The sequence below is a fragment of the Octodon degus genome, unplaced genomic scaffold, assembly GCF_000260255.1.
Source record: "Octodon degus isolate 3935 unplaced genomic scaffold, OctDeg1.0 scaffold00027, whole genome shotgun sequence".
Lineage (NCBI taxonomy): Eukaryota > Metazoa > Chordata > Mammalia > Rodentia > Octodontidae > Octodon > Octodon degus.
In genome coordinates, this window is record NW_004524603.1 from 2472572 (window position 1) to 2484930 (window position 12359).

The window sequence follows — 12359 nt, forward strand, 5'->3', positions numbered from 1 at the left end:
GAAGAAGAAGAAGAAGAAGAAGAAGAAGAAGAAGAAGAAGAAGAAGAAGAAGAAGAAGAAGAAGAAGAAGAAGAGAAGGAAGGAAGGAAGGAAGGAAGGAAGGAAGGAAGGAAGGAAGGAAGGAAAGAAAGAAAGAAAGAAAGAAAGAAAGAAAGAAAGAAAGAAAGAAAGAGCAAAATATGATCCGGTAGGCAAACTGCCACAGCCCAACCCAACCACTTCCCCTCCTGAGTCCATCAAGGCTGCAGTGGCCAGGGCTCTGCTGTCCCACCCACCTCCCCAGCAGGGTTGTGGAGAGAGACCCCTAGTGTCGCTGTCCAGTCCCCCCCCCCTCCCAATCTAGAGCCAGAGCACTCCCAGGTTCCAGGCCCACTCTGCTCCCCATCCCAGCTGGTCCCCAAATGGTTCCAAAGGTGTCCTCAGACCCTGGAGAAGGAAATAGCCCCTCTACTCCCTGCCAGTGCCAGTCAGGCCCAGCCACTGTCCCCAGACTTTGTGCCAGGGAATCCTGCTTTGGAAGGGAACCTCGGCCCAGGATACCTTGTCTCTCCACCCAGAATGCAGTTGCAGAGTGGGGGAGAAAGAACTCCCCTGTTTCCCTTCCCACAGGCAGCAGTTCCTGGAAGCCACACCTGCTGTGGGGGTCCCCACCCACACTCACTAGGCACAACACCATTTGGAACCTTCGTGCCACCCACCATGATTGGATGTCTTGGGCTGGGGATTTCAGAACAATTCAGCAGCCAAGAGAAAGCTCCAGTCTCTGACCCTGAGAGGAGTGGGGCACCTTGTGGCCTGGGCCCCCCAGCCCTGCCTGGACTGGTGAGTAGCAGGCATGGATGCTCACTGTGTGGCCAGGGCCCAGAGCTGGGTCCCTCTGTCCTCTAGGGGCTGCAAGCAGGCCCACAAAAGTGCCTGAATGCCTTGTACCCTTGCACACCCAACCAGAGAACAGGGAGCGGTCTGGGCGCTCAAGGTGGGTAGCCAGAGATTGATCAGTCTGAGCGATCCAGAGGTCAAGAGCCCCAGAGCTTGTGGGGCTGTGTGAGGCCCAGCCCACAAGCCCTTGGGGACAGGGACCCCAAGGGGTATGGTGATGACCTAGGCTCCTGGCCTCCCCTCTCCAGTGGGCACTACACTACTGTACACCAGGCTTTGCCCAGATCCCCTCAGAGGAGCAGAAGATGGAAGTTGGCTTTTGTCTGACCCGGTCAGACGGAGCCGTTTTGTGGGATAAAGGCTTAACGCTCCGTGAACACGCAGAAAAAGCACTGCGCTGGCCCTCTGACAATCCCATTGTCTCGGGCCTGAGCCTGGCGATTTGGTCTGAAAGCACCAAGTTCATGACATTTCAAAGAGAAATGATACTGGGAGGGGGGGGGTGAGGAGGGGATCCAGGGGTGTGCAGGAGAAACAAAATCCCAAAATACAAAGATAGCAATATTTGACTCCCTCCCACCATGCCCCGTAATCTCGCTCACAAATCCCCCCTTCCAGCCCCATCGGAAAGGGAGCCGATTGCAGAGCCAGCGGGCCTCACCAGGGGCTGCGGTTTGGAAGGGGAAGGTGAGCAAGGTACCCAAACAAACCCGGAAAGCTGCCTGGCCCGGGAGCCAGGAACAGCGCCACAGCCATGGGGCTGTTGGCGGCCAGCTCCCTCCCCACGCCGCTGCCCTGCAAGATAAGAATTTGCCAGGAGGACTCCCGGTACCACAATGAGTTTATTTTTAAAAGCTGGGGTGTTATTGTTTCCTTTCACTTTTGCCATTATTACCATATCCCTTAAGGAAGCAGACCTGGCGTTTCAGGCCAGGGAGCAAAGGCAGCTCCATTTTTAGCATGTCATTTGTGTAATGTACCTCTGCAAAAGCAAATAATTCGGCGGAGAAAGCGGAGTCGCCAGGAAATTGAATGTGTTTTGTCTCCAGCAAAGTTTCCCTTGAGTGATTTCGTTTGCTTTCTGTCTACCACTGAGCAGTCTCTGCACTCGGACCTCGGGACCTCCGGCGTCCGGGCCTGCAGCGGGCAGCCTGCAGGACCCTCTCCCCGCCCAGGTGGCCAGGGAGCTCCCCACACGGCGCCCGGGCCAGGTAACCTGTCCTCCCGAAGAACAAAACATGGCCTTGCAGAATCACCCTAATGCAAGGAGCAAATAGGATTAGGCCAGAGTATCAGCAAGGTAAGTCGGATTACCAGCGAGGCTCAATGCATCTTGGTTTTCTTCTGCAATTTTTAATTGTGCAGAGGCCTATGTTTCCCTTCCCTGGTTTTATTTAAAGAAGCGCTTGTTTGTACCCAAGAGCTAGATGAAACAGGATAAGACTCTGGGCGGAATTGGAAATGTATAACCTTGAAAGATGACATTCCGCTCGGTAAAGGGTGACACGCACGGGTAGATGAAGGGAGAGCCTGAGCCGCCGGCCTTTGTTACCGCTTCTTGCCCCCTGGCGTCGCTTTGATGGAAGGACACCCCACTCGCCTGCTGAGGCGTCTGCCAGCTCCTGCCTTCCCACAGGCAGCCGCGGGGATGACTACAAATCGATTTGCTCTTTAAACATCCCGGCAAAGTTGAGTGTTTAAAAACTTATGAACAGGGATCACAGATCATCAAACCACAGGAGGAAAAGCTGGCGGAAATCTGCTGTGTGTATTACTCTGGAAATATGCGTTTTGTTTTGCCACATGCAAGTGGAATCTGTTGGTTAATCAGGTTGCTCTTGTGTGCCATAAATTAACACCATTTCTTTGGGGGAGGCGAGAGAGAATTCATAATTGTTAAAGTTTGCAGATCACTTAGCAATTAACTTTGGGGGCAGAGGGCTGCGGCTCCCTGGGTAGCCGAGGATGGTTCAGGAGCCATTTGGACGTTATTGCGTCTAACTGTCTGTGGCATCGCTCAAGACGCTTTCCAGGCTGAGCTGCAGACAGAAAGCCAGAGGGGACGGAAGGCAATCCAAACGGTTTTGCTGTTCTGGCTGAGAGGGGGTCGTGGGCTTGCAGAAACATGGGCCCTAGGAAAGGAGAGCTGCATCCGATCAAAGTTCCCCACGGGGACTGCTGAGAAAGGGCGGTGGGGAGTTTGGCTTCTCACTGCACACAGTGAGGTGGCAGGCCCTGACTGGGAGTGTCACTTGATCTAAGGGGAGACGGTTGTCCCGAAAAGGACCTTCAGAGCTAGCTTCTTGCCAAGCAGCGATGGCAGCGGGGGCTGGAGAGCTTCCACCAGCCCGCACTCTCCCATCCTGATGCAGGAGCAGACGCAGAGGACCCCAGACCCGAGGTGGTCTCTGTTTGCCCTGTTTCTCTGTGGCCCAGGGCTTCCTAGGAAGAAACTGCAGGGTTCCTGGGCGCAGAATTTCCATAGCTTTCTCTGGGTGGCGCCTTTAGGTAAACTCGAGAAGCCCATAATTCCATTTTGATTAATCTGGTAAAACGAAAACCAGCGTTTTGTTTATCTTTCAAATTTCTTCTTCTTTTCTATATTTAACATAGACGTGCATGCGTATCAGAAGTAATGAACTTTCACAAAGGCAAATCTTGCTGATTCTCAGTTTTAATGACTTGGTTTGTGAGTTCATGCATGAGTGCTCTTTAAAACTAATCAATAAGCTAGTTCATTGCTGCAGAGCTCATGGGGCCGTGATTCCCTCGGAAGTGGGGCAAGACTCAGGACTGCCCTGGCCTAAACTCTTTTCTGGGAACTTCAGATACATCTGTTTAAAAGTTACCTGTTTTCATTAGACTCTGGGAGCTACAAAGGCCTGCCTCACGTGCCTGGTCCTCCCACCATGTTTAAGATATAAGAGCCACCTGGAGTTTCCGGTCTGTCCCGAGGGTCCTGGTTTCCCAGCTGTGCACATCTGTGTCTGAGTGTCTGAAGGTGGGGGCAGGGTGAGGGAAGGAGGGCCAGCACATCTAGCAGAGCTGGGGACCTGAACTCAGGCTCTTGCACTTGCTGGGCAAGCGCTTATTCAACTGAGCTATCTCCCCGGCCTGGCCAGCACATCTAGGTCCTCACACCTCCACTAAGCTTCTCTGGCTTATTTCCTTGAACCCTGACCACTCTAGAGAGAAGCACTCCTCACCCCAGACTAGAGAACATACAAAAAAATCCCAGGAAAGCAAAGGAGCGGCCGCCAGCTGTGCGGCAGGGTGCAGGCATCAGCATCGCCCCTTACTCGGCCCGGCCTGCCCAGGCTCCTTGGTAGCCAGAGGTGCAGAGATAGAGGGGTCCTGCTGTGCTGTTTCCGCTCCTGGTAGAGCTCCTTTATCCAGAGATTAGGCAAAGGTGAGACAGCTTGCAAGGCCAAGAAGAGCTCCTGATGTGCAGAGAAGAAGTGGACTGGACAGAAGCTGCTCTTTTCTCCACCTGCACTGGGGAGAGTGAGGGAGAGGGAGAAAGGAGTGCTGTTTTATTTCTAAAATCTAGGGGAAGGCTAGAGATACCCCAGCCCACCTCTCCTTCATTTTTCTCATGGGGCTTTGCAGATAAATAGCCACAAAGACAGAGGCTAGGATGCCCGGCTGCTCCGTCTGTGCCTTTGTGGGCCCAGGCAAGGGCAACCTCCATGCTGAGGCCTGAGGCTGATGATTGGCCTGGACCAGGGCCTGGAGTCCGGGATGGGCTGCTGCCCGGCTGCTGCAGGCACAGGGTGTGCACGGGTCTGCGTGGGGGCTGGAGTGTCAGGGGCCCAGCTGGCCCTGCCACAAAGTCCAGTGGCGTGGGCCACCTGGCTCCTGTGGCCTTGGAGTAGAGTAGGCCTGAGCAAGCACCTGGCCCTGCAGGGACTTTCATAGATGGCTTTTTGTTGGGGAGAGGAGTTTTGGCAGTGTGAGCTGCCCTGGCCAGTGTTCGGGGAATCTGGGGGGGGGCACTGGGCAAGAATTTAGCCTGGGGCCAAGAAGCTCAAAGAGCAGATTTTGGAGAAACCCAGCCTGCTCCATCCTGAGACAAGAAAGGACAACAGGCCAGGTCTGGGGGGCAGCGGCCTGGCTCCCATGTTAGAAATCTTGATTGCAGCCTTGTAGGGTGGGTGGATGGCCGCAAGCGCCTTGGCAGCCCGGTGAGCCGTGAGATTCCAGCTCTCACTTCTCCTTGTCAGCCTGTGTGGGGAAAGCGAGATAAACCCTGCTTGCCACAGAGCCTCCACCAGGTGGGCCCTGCGGAGAACGGGGCAGCGGGAAGCGCCCGCATCCGCTGTCAAGGGCGGGGAAATGGATCCGGAGCCCACTGCCAATGATCTGCGGTACGAGCAGGTTTGGAGGAGATGGAGGCCAAAACGGCCTATGTCCGTAGGTCTATGCATTTGTGTGGTATTTATTAGACGCCCCAGAGCCCTCCCTGAGGGAGTCCAGAAAGGAGCTCCGGGCCCAGCGCACCCTGTCAGCTCCTTCCCGGGCTTTCATTCCTACACATTTTGTTTACCTTCCAGTTTATTCAAACTTAGTTTTGAACCACAAGAAGGAAGCTTTATTTGGCTAGGAAAGATTGTGTTTAATTCATTGAGTATGCATTGTAAAAGTTTTGCAGTCCCTGCCCACCCGAAATCCAAACTGAGAGGTTAAATATTTGTTTTTAATTTTCTGGCTCTAAAATGTTAACTGCCAGAAATGCTTCCTTCTGCTTGAACGTGCTTGTAGAAATGGGGTGGATATGAGAAACTGCCTGAAAACATCTTCTTCCTGACCCCACACAGTCCGAAAACTTCAGGGGCAGGAGAAATTTTAATTTGTATAAACAGAGAGCAGCGGCGGCCTGCGAATGTTGTGAGGCTTAGAGGAGCAGGAAAATAACAGCGTGTATATCCCAGTGGCCCAACTGAGGGCGAATTTGGGTAAAAGAATGTGCTCTGTGTGACACTGTAAAAGGTCTTGCTTTCCAGAAAATACCGACACCAAGAGCCCCAACATGGTTGTCCTTTCTGAAGATTTTTGAAAATTTGTGAAGAACTTTAACTATAATTTGTCAACTGCTTTACTTGGGTGGAATTTTGCGTTGACCAAAGCACACTTACCTCTGACAATAAGCAAACTGCCCTTCCCTTCTCTGACGGCAACTAAATGATGACAATAGAAATGCAAATCACCTGGCCCACACCCGCATTCTGTTAGAAAGGAAGCTGGAGAACAAGGTTCTTTCTCTGTAAGGGGGTATTTTGGGGTGAATCAAATTACAAGCCGTTTAAAATACCGTGCTCCAACTGAGGACACGAATGAAGTCCCCAACCAGGAAGTGGGAGGCGACCCACGCTGAAGAATCGGGATACCAGCAACCTTCAGATCCGAGCTTTTGTGGAACAGATGCTTCTAGAATCAAGGCGATGAGAAACCCAGAACAACCCGACGCCCAAGTGAACCTTAATGTGTCAACTCCTAGATCCTTCTTCTCTACACTTCATCTTCTCATATTAAAAAGAAACGGAAGATGCGACTTGGGGATGGGGGTGGGGGGGCTGGGGCGGGGTCCAGGCACAGGCAGTGCAAACAGGACAGGCTCTGCTCCCCATCGGCTTCCTGTAGGATTCGCGGCAGGGGCTCTTGTCCCCCCACTCAGCTTTAACTTTGGATGTAAGCACCTTTAAGAAAGTGCTCAGTCTGCTTGCTAGAGTGAGGTGGGCACCCCAGGAAGGCTGACCTTCAGGGGGTCCTGCACACCGCCTGTCCCGGCAGCCCTGGGCAAGCGGACATCACAGCTTCTGCAGGTCCGGTGCCACCGCTCGGGGTTCCTGGCAGCTGTGTAAGCCATTTCTCCCTCCTCTTCCTAGGGGAATGGGGGACAAAGGCAAAGAGAGACACAGTTTTCTAGGTTCTGGGGTGTGGAACGGACCCAGAGGTTTCCAGAACTGGTCATTTCTTTTCAGCTCAGAGGTTTATGAAGGTCACCAGCTAATTCATCCAACCGCATAATCTGAAGCCAATATCATTTTAAATCGAAGAGAAAAAAACTTTCTGGGGTGTTTCCCTTATTCGCCCTGCCTGAGCCCAGCTGCGGGACCACCTTGGGGCAGCGACCTTCCCCGCAGGGAGGGCTGGCTGTCTTCTTTCTGGACACTGCGATTGGGATCCGATTGCATCTCCGCCCCGGAATGTCACTGCCCAGACCTAGCAAGCCGCGCGTGCCAAGCCTTGCCCTGCTGAGTCCTGGCTGGTCGGCTCGGCCGCGGGAACGGGCGATTATCCTTTGTAACGTTTTCTACTGCATTCGTCAGACCAAGACCAGCGGAGAAAGTGGGCAGCGATCTCGTCACCACTAGCTCTCCACCGTTACCAGAGCCTTAGCAACAAGGGCCCTGTCTTTTAAAAAATATTCCTCCCGCTCGAGGCTGTAATTCCCCACTTGGACGTGGGCTTCGGCCAAGCCCTGCCGCCGCACGCACGCACGTGGCCCTGGGCGTGGCCCATGGCGCGTGCTCGGGACCAGCGTGTGCGCCCCGGGCTGTAGCCTGGCTCGCGCGAAGCGGTGCTGCGGCTGCCTCCAGCGTTGGGAGCCGGGTTGAGGGTGGAGGGTCGCCGGGGAAGAAGACAATTAGGGTTCGTCGGGGTGCCTGATCTTTTCCACCGTCCCCGAGTGACCTTTTGGAGGCCGTGGCGGCAGGAGGGCGAACCGAATCGATCAGGTCTCCTGCGGCCCCGCGGCCCGCGCTCGGCGGTGCCAAATGAACATTAGTGGACGCTATTGATCGAGCGCGCTCGCGGCCTCTCCCCATTCACACGCCCCGGCGTAATGAATTCGTCCATTTAAAAACATTACAAGGAATATTGGAGATTGACTGCCAGAGGAAGTGACACTTGACCCCCGCATCCTGCGTCCCGGAGGAGCAGCCACAGCCTTTCAAAATAGCAGTCCTCGAGCCGCGCCGCGCGGCGCGCTGGCTACGCGGGCCTCTCCAGGGTCCCCTGCCCGCCCCTCCCGGCCTCGCGCACCGCCTTCTCCGCTGCACGCTTTCCTGCAGCCGCGTTTCCATCACACGCGCTGGGACCGCACCGAGCAGGCTCCGGGGATAGCTCGAGCCAACAGAGCCGCGCGCCGCGGCACCGCTCCCCGCACGCGCACGGCACGGGAACCCGCTCCCGGAGCCCGCGCAGGGCGCCGGGAATCCCCACCCGCGGTCTCCTGGGCCGCCCCGGGAGGCTGGGCTGCCCGCGACCCCGCTGCGGTCTAGGGGGCTGGGAAGCCACGCCGCGCCGCTGGTCCCGCCCTGGGTGCTGGGAGTGGGTTGAAGGGACGTCGCGACCCCACTTGGCGTTTGAGAGGGAAGAAAGAGCGAGGACGGAAGAGGGGACCAGCTCGGGTCCTCCTCACCCCACCCCCGCGCGTCCCTGAGCCGCGCCTCCGGCGAGGCCACACTCGGGAGTCCCGGAAGTGTGGCCTTCCGCCGGGCGCGGAATCCCGGCGCCGGGAGCTTCACGAACGCGAACTGGGACCCGAACTTGGCCTTTAAATTCGAAGTCAGGGTGGGCTGGGCGGCCAGGGACCCTCAGGATCTGCGGACCAACGAGGTTTCGTTGGGGTCACCGGGCCAGGAAGCCCGACGCCTCCTTTTGTCTTGGCCCGTAACTGTAATCTAACATAAAATGCCTATTAGAACCACGGCTGCTGGGACACGAGTTTCTCCTTGTTTTGCCACCAACTAACAGGATTAGCCAACAAGAGCGAGATTTCAAATTAACCATAAAAATTACAAATTGCAATTCATTTAGCTGCCCATTTACTACATTAAAAAACAAACAAATGAATCCGTATTCGGAGGGGAAGCTGAGCTGTGGACCCTGGGCCTGGGAGTCCCTTCGAGCGCCAGCCGGGAGTTCGCGGCCCTACCCCACCCCCAGGGCAGAAAGAGGCAGGCAGGGGCACGCGGGGTTCCTGAGGGGTGCAAGGCAAGAATCCTGGAAGGGCTCACGAAGAGGCTCGGGCTTCTAACGCAAGTCTGCCGGAGGAAAACTGGCGAGACTGCGCAGGGAAAGGCAGCCCTGGCTGGGGGCCTGGAGCACGACCAGGGCTGCTTGAGGCGTCCCTGGTGGATTGGGAACTCGCCCCAATGTTAGCCTGTTTGCAGGGCACTCCTTGCCTTTTAGGGGAGCGGGCCTGCCCAGGGCCGGAACAGGCTTGCACGTACTCAGTGGACAGGATAGATGGCCTTGGGACGGGACAGAGGGGAGGCCTTGGCACTGGCGTCTTTTGTGCTTGCACTGAAGTTGCAGTTTTTCCGCGTGTGCGGAAGCCCAGAAACTTCACCGTAGACTCAACTGGGGAGCTGATGGATGGGGAGGTGAAGAAGCGGTTGGGGCTGAACCGAGAGTAAAGCCAGTAAAGCCCTCGCTGCTAGGGGGCGCTGTGGGCAGGCGCTCCTGAACCTTCCCCTTGTAGGGCAGAATGACCCAGACCTAAACGCTGGGCTGGTTGGTTTGTTTGGCTTTAGCCCTGGGGATTTCATCCGGGGATTTCATCCCAGTTGGAACCAAGAGATGGGATTGCCCCAGGTGCAGATCGGATGGCAGGGCCCTGGCTGGGAGCCTCAGCCTCGCCCCCAGGTCCCAGGGCTGGGGGTGGGGGGCGGCCTTCGGCTTCTCACCTCAGGAGAAATGATCCCGTAGGTGGCCCTCTCTCTACCCAAGTGAGGGAGGGGACGCCTGGAGCGCGGTGAGGTGGGAGTCCACGTGCCCCATCCTGGCCTGTGCCACTCCAGGGTGGGAAGAAGAAGCGCGGAGCTCCGCCAGGTGCTTCTTCCCCATGCACGTCTCTGCCAAGCCCAGAGTGGGACTGGCCTTCGCCCTACCCAAGTATCAGCCGTTGGGGGGGCAGTGGGCACTCAGGGGACCCAGCGAGGCCGCATCTCAGCTAGCCCAGTGGGTGTGAGTGTGGGTGAGGAGGAGCTTGATCCTGGCCACTGGAGGGCCTACAGAGGAACACACCCTGTAGCAGTGCATGGAGAACCCAGGCCAGACAGAGCTCAGAGTGGCCACAGCCCCTGCCCCTTTGGGGCACTTTACGCGGTGGTGTTATTTAATCCTTCCAAGACTTAGCAAGAGAGGTACACTCAAGATTTGTAATTCACATCGAGGAGAGTACGGAAACACCTTTGGCAGGACAGGCCACTGCTAAGGATACAGAACTGGACCAAGGAGAACCTCCTGTAAGAACGTGGGGACCTGGAGCCCTTGTCACCTACGTGCGGCCCTGGCCCACCGGACCCTGCTCCACCTGCCTGGAGATCACTGGAGCTTGCTGTGTCCCCTGCCCTCAGCTTATAGGCTTGGAAAGTGAAAATAATCAGCAAACCCCTCCCACCTCTAGAGGGACTCCTGACTCAAAAAGGGTGAGAGTATCCCAGAATCACGGACTCCTAAAATGCAGGGCGTTGCTCTGGCATGGTCAGGCAGGCGCCTACCCTCTTACTGTCTTCATCTCTGTCTGACCCTCCCACGCTGCAGGGCGCAGGGGCCCCACCCCTCAGAGCCACAGGGCCTGAAGTGATCAGAGATGGTGCCCTAGGAGTTGATGGGCCATGGAGCGAAAGGATATGAGCCACGGGAGGGAACATGCAGCTTCCTGGGGCCAGGCGTCAGCAAGTACTTACTACGCAGTGGCTGTGGGCCAAATGCTGTCTTGGGAGCACCGGGGCTGTGCAGGGGTCTTGCCCTGGCCTGGCAGCCCTGTCCCCTCAAGGAGGCTACCTTCCTGTAAGACTTCTAGTGGAGAGCCTGCCAGCACCCTGGGCTCTGGGCTCTAATCAGTAAGAACTAGGACCATGTTTTGCTGCTGCCTGCTCCCGTGAGCAGCTGGCAAGCAACTCACGTGGCCTCAGCCCTGGACCCTCGCCCAGAGCTGGGCTGGGGTGGGGTGCTTGGCGCCTCCCACGTGGCTGGGTGAGCTTCAGGGAGGACGCGTTTCCACATATACCAGCCGAGGGGGCGTGGGGGTCTCCAGGAGAAGGGATGGAGCTGAGGAGGGGATCTGTTAGACCGCGCAGGTTCACATACCCACTGCTTGAGGCCACAGTGTGAAATCCACACTCCGCTCCCCGTGGGTCCCAGGGTAATGCAGCTGCATGCAGCTGGCCCTGCGCATTCCCGGATCAACGGAGCCAGCCAAGCACAAAAGGAGAAGAGAGCAACAGTCACGCTGCGTGGAGTGTGCACCCGCACGATCTTCGTTTCTTGTCGTTCCTTAGCATCACAGGACAGCGCCTGCTTGCATGGTGTTTACAGAAGATCAGGGACTCTGAGGAACACAGAGATGTGTCAGTGTCCATGTGCCCAGACCATTGCTAGCATATGATGCCCTCTTGTGCCAGACTGGAGCAAGTGTGGATTTGGGTGTGCAATGGGGTCCTGGAGCCTGTAGACCCTGAGAGCTGACACCCCTGCTATGCCTTTTCCCAAGGTGGGCTGATCACCCCTGTACCCCCAGCTTCTGGTGCCTGGCACCCAGGGCTACAGCTGGGAAGTGAGAACCCCAGGGCCCAGGCTGTGGGCACTTCATCTACGGATGAGAAAAGTTGAATGGCACCAGGGCACAGAGTGGGCTCCCTGTGCCGGCGCCACTGAAGCCAGACCAAGACAGAGAAAGTGACGCTTTCTCAAGCCTGGCTCCATGCCAGGGGCCACCCAGGTGTGGCCCTAATGCCCTGGTCTGGCCTCTTCTCCTTTTCCTATCGTTCCTACGTGGAGTCTTTGTCCCTGGTGACTCAGATGCCTCTGCCCACTCCCTGGGCAGCCCGTGAGCCCCTCTAGGATTCTCTGGCTCGGAGGCTGGTCCCCCCAGTCCCTGTGTTCCCGGAGCCTCCTGCCTTTCTAGCTGGGTGAGGCTGCCACCGCCCTGACCAGCAGCCCCAGATCTCTGGGGGGGGGGGGTGCCGCCTCGCACAGTGCCATGGATGTCAGGCTGCTGACACCATGAAGCTAGCTTGCTGCCTCCAGGGTGGGCACGATAGTGTGGGAGAGGCAGGCAGCACTTGGAGGGCTTTGGGGGGCCTCTGACACAGCCCCCAGGTGTCTGGGCATGACCCTCCCCCCCTGCCTTGTCTGGGGGGAAAATAAAGTCCCGAACCATCACCATTCACTTCCTCTAGATTTGCAAAATTAAAGTCTAGATTAAAAAGGAAATGCTCAGAAGAGAGGGAGCCACAGGATGGGGTGGGGTGGGCAGAGTGACTTTGAAGTTTGGAGCAGGTGGCAAATGGGTTTCTTTAGACAGAAATTCTAACAGCATGGAGGGCCTGGGGTGGGAGGAAGGTGGGCGGATGCAGAGGCCTGGCCCAAATGGGCAGAACCACTAACACGCTGCCTGAAAGCAGAACCATGAACACATTGCCTGAGGTCCCTGGCTAGGAGTGGAGGCCACAGCAGGAAGATGGGAG